This window comes from Accipiter gentilis, chromosome 12 (genome assembly GCF_929443795.1).
Source record: "Accipiter gentilis chromosome 12, bAccGen1.1, whole genome shotgun sequence".
Taxonomy (NCBI): Eukaryota; Metazoa; Chordata; class Aves; order Accipitriformes; family Accipitridae; genus Astur; species Astur gentilis.
This window is the reverse complement of record NC_064891.1, coordinates 21,163,693-21,180,299: the sequence shown is the minus strand read 5'-3', so window position 1 is coordinate 21,180,299 and position 16,607 is coordinate 21,163,693. Positions and strand designations below refer to the sequence as shown.

Genomic DNA, 16,607 nt, shown 5'->3' with positions numbered 1-16,607 from the left:
TGTATAAGAAGAATCTTCTCTATGAAATTGCAAAGGATGCTTCCCGATGTATCTGTGTTGTAAATCTTAAGTAGCGTGGCAGTAAATTTTCTGTGTACAGAAAAAATGTGGTTTATTCTTCCACTTTATCATATTTGGATGCAGCAGAATAACCTATTAGGCATCTTAAGGACATTTATTATCCTTGGTCTAGCAGTGGAGTTGGTTATTTTGGACTTTGAGTGGGCTAAGAAGCAGACCTACTTGTAGGCCTGAGGCATAATCCAGCATCTGCTAGTGTTAGTGAAACTTTTTTCCTTTGTAGACTTCATTGTGGTGTGTATGTGTGGTTTTGTGTGGTATGGGTAGGTGGGTGGGTTTTGGGTTTGGGTTTTTGGGGGTGGTGGTGGTTTGTTTGTGTTTCTTCCAGATTGGTTCCCTACCATATTGTATTGGTTGTAGGTGGCAAAGTTATGGCAGTGAGGGGTCTGCAGGGGTGGCCTCTGAGAAGAAGTCAGGGGCTCTGCAACAGACCCACTACAGGACACAGCTGTGCCCATCAGCAAAGATGTGGCACCTCTGGGAAAATGTATTTCAGAAAGGGCAAGATGCTGCACAGCAGTGAGGAAGTGTGAGTAACAGCCCTGCAAACACCAAGGTTAGAGAAGGAGAGGAAGGATCTGCTCATCTGCTCCAGGAGCAGATATTCCCCTGCAGCCTGTGGAGGAGACCATGCCAGAGCACATGGATATGCCCTGAATGATCTGCAGCCCACGGCCAGCCCATGCCAGAGCAGATTTTCCTGGGAGGAACTGTAGCCTATGGAGAGGACCCATGCTGGCACAGGTCTTCAGTGTCTGCAGCCTATGGGAGGGACCCGATGCTGGAGCAGGGAAAAAGTGTAAGGAGGAAGGAGTGAGTGGCAGAGAGGAACTGTTATGGACTGACTACAACCCCATGCCCCATCCCCCCTGTTTTATTTGGAGGGTAGGGAGAAGGAGGTAGAGGAATTGAGAATGGAGTGAAGTTGAGTCTTGGGAAAAAGGGGGGTGGGAGGAAGCTGCTTTAGTTCTTGTCTTTGTTTCTCATCATCCAGGTCTAGTTTAATTGGCAATAAACTAAACTAACCTTACCTGGGTCGAGTCTGTTTTGCCTGTGATGGTAACTGGTAAGTGATGTCTTTGTCTTTATCTTGACCCATGAGCTTTTAAATTTTATTTTCTCCACTAATCCTGTTACGAAGGGGGAGGTAGAGAGCAGCTGGGTGGGTGGCTAGCAGCTTATCAAGGTCAACCAGCTACAGATACAATCCCCTATGGGAACTGTATGTTGTTAATACCTTCCTGTGTGAAGTCCTAAAACCTCAAGTTTACACATGTAGGTTTTCTGTCTACTTCTCAGGAAGTGGCAGATGTGTGCGTTTGCATCTTATGAAACGCAGTCAGTATACGATGCTTTTGAAGGCAGAAGTTTTGAAACTGTGTTCCCTAAAGCCATGGTTAGCAGTGTGACTGAACTGGGGAACCTAGTGCGTGACAGGGCTTCCAGAGAAAAGTTTGACATAATGCTAAATTTTGGAGCAATTTTTATGGATCCTAGTCCAAAATACTTAAAAACAGTGTTATTAGATAGTGTTTTAAACACAGTTAAGATTTGGAACTAGAAAGTTATGTGCCTCGCCTAAAGTATGTAGTATGTGGGTTATTTACTTATTTACTTAGGTTCTACCCTGTTCCAGCCTGGGAGGTACTTTCTTCCAGAACTCATGTGAGTGGGAAACGGGGAGGAAATTTCTGGGCAACAGTTGCTAAAGTGTACAATTAGTATTATATACTTAAGTGTCTTTTTTCATTGGCATAGGAGGGGACTTCTAATCGAAAGTTTCACATCTCTTTGGGGATTGCAGTATTGTGTACTGGTTTTGTTTTTAATTACAGATCAGAACTTATAGCAATGGTTTTCTCTTGGTGTGTGTGTTTGTGATTTTTTTTTTTTTTTTTAATAAGAACAGTGAATGTTTTTACATGAAATGTCATGCCATGTCATTTCCTTGTTATTTTCCATTCACAGGTCCTTCAGAATAATTTTCTGGTGTGGTTTTTTTTTGTTGTTGTTTGTTTTTTCCCAAGAAAGTAGTAAACCGATTACTTCAACCTTTCTCAATCTCTTTTAATCCTCATGCCAGTTCAGGGCTGGATTATTTCTGCACCTCCCCGATCACACCTGTGGTTAAAAAAACCCCTAAACTGTTGTTTGCTATATATGTGTGAATTTGGAGTGATTGCTACTGAAGCAAAGAAAGAAGCTACCTAACCTATCTATGGTTCATTTTCCCATATATTAATATTCCTAAATGGTAATGCTGATTCTTAGCCAGTTTTGTAAATTACTTTGCAGTCTACACATAAAAAGATACACTAAAAAATACAATTATGTTTTTGCATCTCAGTAATAGCTTCAGAGGGCCCATTTATGTTTCATTGAGTAAACAGCTTGACATTCCTACTTATTTTTGAATGTGTATTTAGGAATTTATTTAAAAATGGATTTTTGATCAATAGTCTGTAGTGGATTCTCTAGGAGAGTCATTAGCGTCTATTGTGTAAATCTTTCTTTGTTTGTGGTTTAATGATCCTGTGGAGGTAACCATTCCAATCTATTAGGTCAGTTTGTCCATGCACTGGCTCAAACTCATGCTGCTTTTGTGTGTGAAAGGTTGCCTTTTAAGACTTTCATGATGTATTGATTTTTTTAAAATTATCTTGTAGAAGGAAAGAAGTTTAGTAATATGGATGTCCATATTTAAAATAAAAGCTGTTATGAGTGCTAAAAGTATCTTAAATTAGCAGTCATATTTCACGCACAAAATTATGAACCTGTCTTTTTCAATCTAAACAATGTTGTAGTAGGAAACTTGCATGGCATATTCATACTGTAGTGAATCTATATGCTTGTTTTCTAACCCCATGAACCCAAGGGATTTATACGGAAGAAATTACAGACTTTACACCGGTGTAGTTCATTGGAATGCTATAATACATCTAATGCCAGAGAGAATTAAGTAAAAGGTGGTGAATATTTTGAGACTTCTCTTGTAATGGATTACCTTTCTTTAAACCAAATGCATTGCTGGGCTTAAGATTTTGTAGACAAGATTAATGAGCAAATCTAAATGGTTGTGCTGTCAATAGTCACAAGCTTTCTTGCAATGTTTGCGAAAGCTTAACATATGTTACACTGTTACAGCATTTATCACAAGTGTAATGTATTATTAACAGTTGGCAAAAAAACCTTGAAGTAAGATTTCAGATGGACTCATAAATCAATAAGCAGAGAACGACATGCAAGGTAGAAATAATAGAATAATGACATACTTCTGAGGTTCTGATGTGAATTACATTGTAATGCAGCTGTGACAATGTTATTCAGGTTTTCATGGCATAGTTGTATGTAGGTTCTGCAATAAAAATGTGAGAATGTATCAGTGAATCTTCTCTGCAGTCAGGCAGGCATACACAATGTATTTTCAACATTTCAGCATAGCTGTATAGCTTTAGTATTTTTCTTTCCAATTTGATATCTTTTAAATATTCTTACAGAGTGAGATTGCTTTATTTATGTTGCAGCTGTGGAGCCTTTTCTGGTCTGTTGGACTATGGGGTTTTCTCTGTGTGGTTTAGCATTCTGTAAGTCAGTGATCTCTCCAGGGCATCTTGAAATAAAAGTGTCTCTTCTGGCTAAGGATGTACTTTTTATAAACCATTTTTCAGCAGTGATTTCAATTTTCTAGAGCATTCACTGTGTCAGTTTAAGGTCTGAACAGCCAGACTAAGTGTTGCTGCACTGTAGCATTGCTTTGGGATTGAATGTCAGTGCTGATGTGGTTTTTGGCTAAATACTACATGTGTGATATTGGTTATGATCATGTTTTGCAATGTCTGTAAGCTAAGAAGCAGGTAAGTGAATCTATGTAATACAATGTCCCTTCAGTAAGTTTCAATGAAATATGTTGTTGCTGTGTTGATAAGATTTTGATTTACAGTAGGAAGTGTGCTAAATAGAGAAGGCAGCAGAAAATGAGAAAACTGTAGCATAGACAGATCTGCAAGCTGTATCACCCCTCACATGGCTTCAACACCTTAGTGTGTTTCTGAGCATTCTCAGCCCCAACCTTGTGTGTAGTTCTGCCTGCGCTTGAGATGTGGGTTATCCTCTTGCTGTTGGAATGAGGTTTTTATATGTATATAACAATACGTACATGTGCACGTACATAAGTATCAGGCAATGTTTAGTTAAGAACTCAAATGAATTTGGTTGTGTTGAGAGAAGGGATGTTGCCATGCGGGCTTTTTGACCTGCCTTTTTTGTAAGGTTTTGTGTCCTGTTACTATAGTCACACACTCAAATCAGTGAGATATCTTGTATATGTTTAAAGTCTCTTACTTAGGCTGTGCCTATTTTTAAATAACTAGCTGTGTTGCCCTTTATGTTATAATGTAAAGGCATTTTAAAATGCTTATTTTTTTGCATGCCTTAATTTAAATAGTAGATTTTTCTGTCAAGATTTCTTGATGTTTTTAGCCATATTAGATTGGAAGAATGCTATGCTAGTTGAATGCTGTAAACTCTAGCCTTAAAGCCCCACTAAGCAAAATGTACATAAAGCCAGCGTAGCGTTGGGAGGGAGGAGGCTGCTGTCTTCACACTGCTCATGAAAAGATAATGTGGGGAGCATAAAGTTGTCTGGAGTGGTTGGGGCAGAATAGTAAGCAGACAAGCCTAACCCTTGATTTCCTTAGTAGCTGTTCCTCCAAAGCAGTTGTAGTGCTGACCCAGACCCATATTATTTTAGGAGTCCTGTGAACCACTGCAAGCCCAGTGACACTAGAATGCCATGCCTCCTTGGGGTTGCAAGGGCACACTGAGCTTTTGTTACTGAGAGTCTGTGCAGTACCACCAAGGTATATGTGCTGACTGTTGTTGCAGTCTACTTTCTAACGGTTCTTGAAAAATACAGTTTATAACCATAAAGGAATGAGAATAATTATTTGCTCCTATTTTTATTATGAGCTGAAAGACTTTATATCTTTTTTTTTTCCCTCCAGTTTAACAGGATCCTGGCAAGCCCTACTGCCTTCTTGCCTTCTTTGATCCCCTCACTTACCTTCCTGCCTCTCCTTCCTGCCTCCAGATGTTACTGACTTGCTCTCCAGATAGTGAAGCCCTTTCTTCCCTTCCACTGCTGTCTGAGGCAGACCTTTCTTATAACCTGTGCTTGCTTTGGTAACTGTATTCTGTTTCCTGGCTTTCTTCTGTGTCTACTTGCATCCCTTGCTTAACTTGTTCCATAATGTCTTGCTTTCCTTTAGCTTTTTTATGGCATAAGAATGCTTTAATCCTTCCTTTTTAATGCCTACCTGTCCTTGATCTGTCTGCTTCCCCAGCTGTGCTCATTACTCTCTGACAGCTGAAGTCTATTACTACTTTGATTACAGCATCATCCACTGCATTTCCATCCCAATATTCTCCCTGGTCCCATTACTATCCCTTGCACTCTGCAGAACAGTCTTACTATTCTGCTCTCAATAACCTCTTCCAAACAAGAGCTAAGAAGCATCTCTCTTGCTCATGCAGCTGTCTACCACTTCCACTTCCAACGCTAGCTTACCCTCTCACTAAGACTCCATTTTCTGCTGGTCATTCTCAACTTCTTCCTTTGACTTTATTCTTTTGGGGGATTCATGATGTGCTGTACCTAGAGTTGAAGCATATATGAGAAAAATGTAATTTAAAACCATGTATTCTTCAGTACTAAATTGCATCTATATCTGCCTCAATACCTGTTCGTCCAGACTATGCTTTCATCTTCCCTTTCAGAGACCACTTCCTGTGCATTTAGCCATGAATTCAATTTCAGCAGGAATCAAACAGCTGCTTAATCTTTCCTGTCAAGTTTTTCCTCCCATTGCTTTTGATGGCTGAAGCAAACATCACTTCTTTTCCTGCTACATATACCATTTTTAGCATTGCTTTCAACAGGAATGTGTTTCTGAGTATTCATGTTCTGGTTATGTCTATGTTTTGCAGATTCTTTGTAAGATGCACCACTCTTTCCATCTCTCTATCACCTAAAACTGGACTGGGATATTCTTATTTTGTGTTTTCACTTACTGAAATATCCTTCTCCTGATCTTGGGAAAGATGAGGTTTGGTTATATCCATTAGAGCTCTTGCAAATATAATTTTCCTATGCTCTTTTGGACTGTTACTCTTTTTCCCTTGCATTGGACTCTTGCGTCCTTTTTGTAAGCTCTTTGTTTTCACTGTGAAGATTTTTCCCCATCTCCAGTACCCTACCTGTTCTTCATTTAAAGTTTTTCTGATTCTGATCTGCATCCAGCACACAGTGCCTGCTTTCATAGATCTGTGAAACCAACAAGGAAGCACTAAAACAAGACACTTAGTGTAATCTCATTATCTTCCTTTAAGTTCTGCTTTTACAAATCTTCTTTGCTATGATGCTTACAAGAAGTTCACAGTGATAATGCCTTTTTTTTTTTTAAATGTTCATTGGCTTTCATGTAGACTGACATGGCCTTGCATGTCTGGTGTATAAAATCCCTGGCTTTCTTGTGGTTTAACATATATGTTCTGTATCTATACAGTGGATAATATCATAGGGTCCTGTGGTCCTTGATCTGCATTCGTAAATGCTCTGGTTATATATTTATATATATATAAATGCTTCATCTGAGCAAATCACTGAATTTTTAGGCATTATCTAATGGAATTAGGTAGGTTTTATTTTTTCAGTTGTTTGTGTTCTCCACTATTCCTGCAGCAATTGGTATGTAATGATTGCATAATATATGGAATTGTATATGTTACAATTACATAATTGGCAATAATCAAGCACCAATATTGTTTAGAATAGATGATTGTATAGGTAACTGTATTTAACAAAAGGTTATAAAGCATCCCCATGTGGTTCTGTCTTGGTTCACTGGCTTTTGCTGCATTTGGTGCTGCAGTGAACCCTGTGGTGGTTCTAAAAGTATGGGGTCTGGCAGATGTTTTTGTTGAGCAGCTTCACGCATGGTTGCAGAGAGAGTCCTGGGGCTGAGCAGGCATTCACTATGTGAGATAAGTTTGCAAGATCAGGACTCTATTAGCTTCCATAGCTATTTTGGGAGACTTGGGTGACAATTTTCATGATGCAAGCTACGGTTTTTAGAGACGACTCTTAACAGCTGCTTGCTTTTGGTGAAAGAAGACCTGATAGCTGTACTGGAAACAAGAAAGAATTTGAAACTCTGTGGAAGTGCTGAGCGGACAATGTGTAGCAGTCTCTAGCTGAGTAGACTACAACTAAAATACTTGGCAGTTATCTCATTGAATGTTACCTCTTAACACATGAAAGAAACCTAGGGATGGAGGAAAACTAATAATACCAGTGGATTAACATGTGACACTGAGACAACTCCTGCTGCAGTCTGTGAATCTGCACTGAAGGGAATCATGGAAATGTTTTGGTTTGTGTTTTGAAGTTGGTATTGACTGTAGCTGGAAGAGCTGCTTAGCCTATGAAACTGTTTCACTTCACAGCGCGTTCCAGTGAGGAGCCCCTTAGGAAGATAAAATTGTATGAAACCAAGCACAGAACTGGCACTTTTGATTATGTCACTCTGAACTGTGATAATACTCCTAAAAGAAAATGTGAAAGAAAGTCAAAGATTGATCTTTGAAATAGTATACCTACATTTCTTTAGTGCTGAGTGATTAGTAGTCCAAGGAAGAACCCCTCCACCTTTTATTTAAAAAACCAAACCAGGCAAAAAAAAGACACAACCCCAAAAACAATGGGTTGTATCATTGTTCTGTATAAGGCAGTAAACCAGTTTGTCAGGATACTGTTGCTATAAACTCTTCCTTCACTGGAAGGGGTCTGTGCCTGGTATGAAGTACTATTCATGCTTCATTATTCTGTTGGATAGATAATGTAGCCTGGCTGCCAGTTTGTGCATGCTGGGCTTTTCTATTACATCAGTTTGTCCATTTTAGAGTATAACCTCTGTTTAAGTTCCATTATATTTTGTTTATAATGGAAGTTGTCAGTAGATGGCAGCAGCAATCTCTTCAGATAACAGTTTTAGGTTACCAGCCAAATGAACATCTTATGCTAATGTTAACTAATCCTAAGAAAAAACAGTCTACTGAAGTAATTCACTGAGGGCAAAACTTGCTTTTATTTTTGGCCTAAAGCAGGATTTTGATGCCAGGGGCTGCTGATTAACCTCAGTTTATACTTTTATGAGCAGGATGATGAGAGAAGAAGGGAAGCCAGAGGAGTACATGTACAGCTAGAGTCATCTTGCAGCTGCAGAGTGATTGATGCCAGCCAGCCCAAGGAATTCATGGGTAGAGCCCCTTGCACCATCAAAGAAGATCTGTCTAGTCGGTGCCTGCCTCACCGTATACTCATTAGTGAAGGCTGTATTTAGCAGAAGGGGGGGAAGGCTGTATTTAGCAGAAGGGGGGAGAGGAGCTATGCGCATATATATATACACGCATCCATCAGGGTGCTGCTTTTTAAATTGCATCCCAGGTGACTATAGCTTTTTTTTTCCTAGTGCTTGCCACTGCTGTGGCTCTCAAGTTTGAGAGCAGCCTGATCTATGCTGTACTCTCTGCCCTTTAAGACATGAAGCATAAAGAGTTGTTTTCTCTGCCCTACTGAGCAGGGTTGACTTAGGAGGATGTGCTATGGTTGCTGAAAAGTGCTTCAGGCAGGGGCTGTTTTCCTCCTCTTGAGGGCCTAACTGTAACCCAGCTGCCATGACTTGGTTGTGATACGGATGAGGGGCGATTTCCGTGTGTCATCTTAGTATCAGCATGGGGATGAGCATGGTGAGGACAAGGTCCTGGTCACACTGGGACCAGAACATGTTTTAGGATGGTGGTGGGAAGGGGAGGGAAAGAGGAGGTCAGTTAGATGGTGGTGAAGGGTAGCCATGCTTCCACAGGCTCCTGGCTGTGCCAAGAAGAGAAATGCTGGGTTTTATAACCATTTTTTGCTCTGAGATTTAATGAGATTTTCTTTTTCCCTGAATAAGTTGAGTGCCTCTAATTTATAAGAGAGGCTGTAGCGCTACTCAACCTTAACGTTTGGTTTGTCAGCAGCGGCTAATGACTGTTAAGGACAAAACAGTGCCTTCTCCTTCAGTATCTTCACTAAGCACTACTATTTACTATTCCCTTTCTTTTTCTGACCAACCCTGAGAACCGAGCTGAATTCTCCACAGTGCCACCAGAACTTATTTGCTGAGTGATGACAGCTAATTTTAAGTCCAATGTTATAAAAGTGGTTATGTATTTTGCCAAATGTGTACGATAACTGGCACTGAGTTTTATTTAATATTTTATCACTTGATTGGTGAGGATACCAAGAGCCTCTAGCTTTGGCTTTATTTTTAGGTTTTAGGTTATTTTGCTGGCATTAGCAAATGCTACCATCTCACTATACACATCCTTCTTCCTGGGCATCTATGCATTCACAAGGCATCTGCCCTTTATGACTTTGCAGTGTAACTTTTCCAAGCAGTTGAAGGATCTTGTGAAACTTTTTTAACAAAAAGTTAATGTATGCTACGCCAATGCTTCTGATAACTCTTAACAGGTTTGTGACATGTGACTTCTATAAAACCCGTTAACTGTTTACCTTCCTATTATTATGTTATTTTTATAACTGTCTCTTATTCTGTATTATAATTTCTACCCATTTGTGCAGTAGAGAGGAGTTTTTAATAGAAAGATTTGAAATCTACTATTATGTACCTGCTTGTAGAAGATTGGTAATACTAATCACAGGCAAGGATTGGTGAGGATATTAACCTAACCTTAGTTTTTTAGGGTAAGCTAAACACTTTTTTTTAAAAACGGAAAATGTTACCTAGATTAATGAAGAACTTGCATGTGATGATACTTAGAGCTTTATTGTAGCTACCTAATAGAAGATTAGAAGAAGAAGGGGAAAACAATCTGTAGCTGAAGTCATGCATAACCCATTTTCTTTTGTAGAAAGAAGGAAACAATGGCAGATCTAATAAATTAAAAAGTATCATTACATTTGGGAGAGTTTGGTTGTGTGGTTTTGTAGGTGGGATTCTACCCTTACCCCCCCCCCCCCCTTTTTTTTTTTTTTAAATTTTTTTCTTAGCTGGAGTTTTCATTGAGAGTTGACACCTTGGTAGTTGTTGGTGTGTTTTTGTTTTGTGTGTTGTTTGTTTGTGGTGTTTTTAATCACATGCATTTGGCCTTTAGTTTGTTCTAGGCTTACTCAAGTTCCTAGACTTTGGCTTGTCTTGACTATTTGAAAAGTCTGCCTGATATTGATTGTATCTGTAGACTTTTGCCATTGACCTTTCCTTTAGAGCAATATTTATAAAGAATAGATGTGGAACACAAAAGCTCGTGAAACAAAAATGGATATCTGTGTACTGTTTCAGAAGGCTATAAAAGCTTTCCTAATACAAGAATATTCTGAAGTATTCCCATAAGAGAAGATAAGCCTCAGCATTACCAATGATGTCTTCTTTTTATCACAGCCTAACACGCTAGTGCTAATGGATCAACTCTTTAGAGGATGACAATTAATTCTATTTCTGTTAAGTGCATTGCAGATACTACTGCAGCATGGTACCTGAGTGACAAGCTCTTATGTCCTACCAGCTTCAGGTGGTTTCATTTCATTGGAGTAGGGATTACTGGATGCAGCACTACTACTTTGTTGAACAGATTTACCAGTGATTATGAAGAATCTGCAGCTGTTCACTTGATCTCCTTTTTTGCAGGAGCTATTTTGATGGTGGTGGCTTGTTGATGTGCTACAAAGTTGAAGTGGAAGGAGAAAAAAAAGTCATTTGTTCCTTTAAAGAAAAGAATACAAAAATCTCCTGCTTCTCTTAAAATAGCCAAGAATGCACCACCATTTCAAAATTAGTAGGTGGAACTGCTTTCTGCTGACACAGTCTTTGATTTTATGGATATCTACTAGATACATAGGAAGGTTAAATAGACTTAAACTCTAATGGGAGGTTTTGAGGATTAATGTCAACATAGTCCAAGGGCATAAGGGGATTCAGTAAGAGGCCGATATTTGGCATTTTAGAATGGATTTTAGTGAAATAAATACAGTATATGATCAGTTTTTACTGATGAGATTTTCTGTGTTTAAGGAGCAAGACTTTTTTTTTTTTTTTTAATCAATGATCTGGTAAGTAATCAGAATTATTTGCTCTGGGTTTTATCAAAGCTTTGATAGATTCTGCCCTACTTAACATTATTTTAACAGCCATGTATGGCCATCTTGAGCAACTCCAAAGTTTATTAACAAGCTGATTAATTCTTTGACATATGCAGCAATAAGGAAATGTAATTTTTTTCTTTCTTTTAAAGTGAAAATCGCTGAAGAGAGAGAACAAAATGGGGAGGAAGAAGCATAAGGGTGGTATAGGTTTTCCTGGATGTGTCCTTCCTCCTTTTGTATGTATTGACCCTGTTGTTTTTTTTCTTTTGGGAAATTTTATACAGACTTTAAGGAATAAGGACTAATGTCTGGAATGCTGGACACATGGCAGCTACCAGAAGCCAAGTTATTGTTTAGAATATTTCTGACTTCCTCTGCATTTCTCTTTAATGAACATGGCAACTTTTGGCAGGCTTATGGGAAGTACTTCTGCATTCCCTGAGGTTTTTTTGTACCACTCATTCTTTTCTGATGCATGGTGTGGACATACATGGAGGCAAAGTCTTCTAACTGATCCTGCAAATCTCACTGAACAGTTTTTAAAAATGGTTTTAATGTGTTGGTGCTTGCTGTGTTTTGTCTTGGAACCTTCCTTTTTGTGGTCACCAGTGATCACAGTGTGATTGGGTTAAACAAGCAGGATCTGAGACTTTTCCTGGTGCTGGTTGGAACAAGCTGTGTTGCACTTCTTTCTCAGTTTCAGTTAACTTGCAAGTAGGAAAAAATTAAACCAACTCCATTCTATAAGTTAAAATATTAATGTTTTGAAGTAATTTTAGGGTTGAGAAACTGTGCTGGGAAACTAGGATGCAAACAGAATTCCTGTGGTGAAAAAAAATATTTAACACTTGAACAGTCGCTATTAAAACTTAGGTTGTTCTTTAGCCTTTTAAAAAAGATGTGAATTGAAGGAACAAGAGTAAGTTTTATATGTGTTAACACTAAAAACTTTAAATAAATATTTGAAATGCTAAATAAACTAGAGTGGGGAGAATTGTAGGTGGGAAGTGATAGGACAAGAGGAAATGGCCTCAAGTTGGGGGGGGGGGGGGCGGGGGGGGGTGTTTAGTTTGGATATTGGGAAAAATTTCTTCAGCAAAATGGTTATCAAGCATTGGAACAGGCTCCCCAGGGAAGTGGTTGAATCGCCATCCCTGGAGGTATTTAAAAGACAAGTCGAGCAGTTGTGGTATGTAAGGATATAATGTAGTAGTGGACTTTGTAGTGCTAGGTTAACAGTTGGACTTGATGATCTTAAAGGTCTTTTCCAACCTAAATGCTTCTATGATTCTGTATGTCAACAAAAGCCTGAAAAACTGTGATGCTGTGTCTATGCTGCAATCCAAAGGTAAGTATTTAGCTTTTGTGAACGTACGTGTAGCTGACTGGCTTGACATAGTGGCAGCATAGCTGTAGCAGCCTGGTCTTCAGCTACCAGGTGTTCACCCAGGGTCCTGGGCAAGCTGGTGGCCTCTTAGTGGAAAGCCAGCTGAGCTCTCCACCTGGACTGCTGCATAATGTGTCCTGTGTGGCACTGTGAGTTAATGCTCTGAAAGGCTGTTACATTATAGAAAAGGCACCGTGGGCTAAGTCATAGGCTATTAATAATAATCAGAGGGTTTAAATACCACTGAAGTTTGACCTTTGTAAGGAAGCTTGATAGCCTCTGCTAGAGAACTTATGCAGTCTGTGGCTTGTAGCAATTTATTTTATTTATTTTGCTGTTATTTGACAAGTTGCTTGGTTCTGGAAAAAAAAAATTTTTTTTAAACTGTTCTCTGCAGAGAAAGAAAGATTAATCTTAGGAAAAGTAATACAAATAAATATGCTAAGTTTTATCTGGCAGATTTTTAAACCAAGAAGAAAATATATTTTCTCTCCTTATCTCCCTAATAAAGTGTAAAGCTTCTGCTTGATTTTTGGTTTTGGGGTTTTTCTGTTTGTTTGTTTTACTTTCCCCTCCCCAAGCCAAAAATAGTGGATATAGGATTTTGATTGGCAAAATCCTACCAATTTTAAAACTGATGATCTTGAAATTACAAGAAATATCCAGATAGTGCTATAGACTCAGAAATGCAAGACCTAGCAGGAAGTTCAGAATTTCTCTTGCTTCCATGTTATGGAACATGTGAAGACCCAGTCCTCTACCCTATCTATTCTGACATGAGCTATGTCAGTATAGCTTTCTACCAATTCTGGAAACTCTGAAGCTGGGGGAAGAGAGAAGAGCATTTGCCTCCTGGAATCTGCAAAGATTCAGGGCTTTGGTGTTTTTTTTTTGGGGGGGGGGGGGGGGTGGGGTGGGGGGGGGGGGGGGGGAAGGTGGTGGTGGCCCGGGGATGTCAGGGTTTGGGTTTTAAATTTTTTTTTTATTTTAGTGTTCATGTGGACAAGTGGTAGAGCAAAAATCTTCATGCGTAGTTGTCCTCTAATTAGCTAGCTGCCTGTCTTAGGCAGGCTGCTTTCATGGCCTAGACTCCCACTGCTGCAGCCAGAGCTCATGGATTTAGCTTGTAGTCTTTGACCCAGTCTGGGCAACACAATTCATATTGCTGTTTCCTGATATAACAGACTTTCCTTTTGAGTTTCAGCCTGATGCTTATTCACACTTTGCACACTTATAAACTGCTTCACTGTAATTAATTTTACTTTAATTTTAAGTTGAGCTACTACTGTTCCATTGTTTTTAAAAAATAATTATTTTAATCCATTGATTTTTTTATTTTGGGAAACTCTACAGATAAATATACTACAGTTAACAGAACTAATAGTTTATTTTCTAGGATAAAAGAATAAAGGTTTTCAATCCTAATAGAGAAAAATTGGGGGGGGAAAAAATAGAGACATTGTTTGTGCATGCTTATAAAATGAATGCATGACTGTTAAGTATTCCAAAAACTTTAATAAAATTAGCTAATGGAGTTGAGTAAAACTTTCTGGATACAGCAGTGAGCACCCAAACTGTGTATTTATCCTCTAGAGGTGCATTTTAATTGCACCTGTTCCCATTCTGGTTGCCTGGTATATTGTATTTCTTTCCTTATTGATAGTTTTAGTCTGACTACTTTTCTGTTACATTGGGTCACATGCTGGTCTTTTAAGTAAGTTCATACCTGAAATGTTCTGAATTTCTCTGTTGGGAAGAACGGGTCTCTCTACCTTGTGGAAGATTCGGTCACGTTCCCCTCTGCCTGCCCTTCTCCTGGCCCTGATAGAATTGCTAGCAAAAAGGTAGGATTAATTTTCATACCTTATTCAATAATGTGTCCTTGTTTATACAGTGGTAGATTATTTTGCTGTTCAGCCATGTTATGTGAACATGAAGACCTCTTACACTTAAAGCAGCATGAGACCAGGAACAAGTGTGTCATGGACAGGAATGAACTATTTGCCTTTATTTTATTAATGGAGACTCTGTTTTTTCAGCATCTGTGTTCCCCCACACCTCTGATCCATAGCAGATGCAAATATCTTTTTTCTAAATCTGCAAACCATTTATGCTTTTAGCCTCTATATCACTGTTTTTGCATTTGAAAACTTCATTCAGACTGACATTTGGAGAGAAATTTCTTCAGTTTCTTTCTGCTTGGTGCTGGAAGTATGTTGGATAAGTGTCTGACCTGTTAATGCTAACAATTTTGTCATCTTCCAAAACTCGAAAGAATTTGGGAATATTCTTCAGAGTGGTTTCTTTAGCTGTCACTTAAATAACAGGGAATCCAAATCTTCTTTGCATACATACAAGCTAATTTGAAGATTTTTAGCCCCCTTCTACAGTATTCTATACATGCTTTTCTGCTGAGTGGAGGAATAGTCTTCTAATTCTTTTTCTGAAGAGGTTTTGAGTACATGTTTTAATTTATACAAAGTAGATAAACTGAGGATGAGGCGGAACTATAATTAATTTGTTACTTGATTTCTTAATTGCTTACTCTGTTCTTTGATTATATGCCTTATTCCCCACCTTCCTTTTAGAAGGCATTTATTTTTGAGCGTAAAGCTCAAAGTTGAGAGAATCTTCATAGTCATCACTTCACTGTTCAGCTGTATTCCTAAACCAGACACTTTCCACTTCTAAAATATATTAAAACTTCACCTATTTAAAAATAGGAGCATATTCTGTTAAAGTTGGAAGGGATTTTAGCTGTGCAGCTTAAAAAAACAAAACAACTCTGGTACAGAGTCTTGTATGTGATCTTTGTTTATTGCTTAAAGAAGTTTCCCTGAAGGGGAATCTCTAATTATTTATTGTTTTTTCAAAAAAGCAGGTGATTTTTTTTCTCTCCTTATTTCACTGGTTGTTCTGTGGAATGGTGTGAAATATCTTCTCAATGAAGTATTGTTCTAAAACATTGCTGGCTCCTTCTCCTTTCTTTCCAGTCATGTGGAAGTTCCAAAACTGTAAATATTCAAATGTTCTACTTGTACAGCAATATGTTTTCCTATCCAAAGTGAATAGAAGACTGTTGAAGGAAGCCAGCTCTTGCTTATTAAGTAATATTATTGTGGCTTGTAAAATAAGGGACTGGAATATCTGAAACTGCAGCTTTCATTTTGATGCATTGCTGGCTGTTACGCCTTTCAGAATTATAAGAGACATACTTAAGTATCAATTGGAGAATAATGTCAGGGGAAAAAAAATGTTACTTTTTGACAGTGGTTTAAAATAAATTAAACTTTAGAAAAGTTCAGAGTCACATGGTCCCATTTTGGTTCATTCTCTTGCATTAATATATCCCCAGCATTTTGTGTTGTGAATGACCTTTTCCATTTCAAATTTTAAAAAAAAAAGACTGAAATTAGAGGCAAGGCTTTTTTTTTTTTTCCTCTCTGTCCTGGTTTCAGCTGGGATAGAGCTAACTGTCTTCCTAGTAGCTGGTACAGTGCTATGTTTTGAGTTCAGCATGCGAAGAATGTTGATAACACTGATGTTTTCAGTTGTTGCTCAGTAGTGTTTAGACTATAGTCAAGGATTTTTCAGCTTCTCATGGCCAGCCAGGGCACAAGAAGTTGGCACAGGACACAACCAAGGCACCTGACCCAAACTGGCCAACAGTGTATTCCATACCATATGACATCCCATCTAGTTTAGGAACTGGGAATGGGGGGGGGGGGGGGGGGGGGCAGGGAATCGCTGCTCGGGGACTGGCGGGGTGTCGGTCGGCAGGTGGTGAGCAATTGCCCTGCGCATCATTTGTACATTCCAATCCTTTTATTACTACTGTTGTCATTTTATTAGTGTTATCATTATCATTATAGTTTCTTCTTTTCTGTTCTATTAAACCGTTCTTATCTCAACCCAGGAGTTTTACTTCTTTATCCC

The 16,607-nt window shown here is 38.7% G+C and overlaps 1 protein-coding gene across 6 annotated transcripts in view; it reads left to right on the top strand.

Moving 5' to 3' along the window:
• INPP4B (inositol polyphosphate-4-phosphatase type II B) overlaps positions 1–16,607 on the top strand; it is a 345,020-nt gene that overhangs the window by 50,173 nt on the left and 278,240 nt on the right. The window contains exon 1 of one of the 6 annotated variants that reach the window (XM_049814714.1): positions 14,458–14,515. The exons of the other annotated variants lie outside the window; for them this stretch is intronic. The gene's annotated coding sequence lies outside the window, so the exon portion shown is untranslated. Of the gene's footprint in view, positions 1–14,457; positions 14,516–16,607 lie in introns of those variants that run through there. 6 annotated transcript variants of the gene reach the window in all.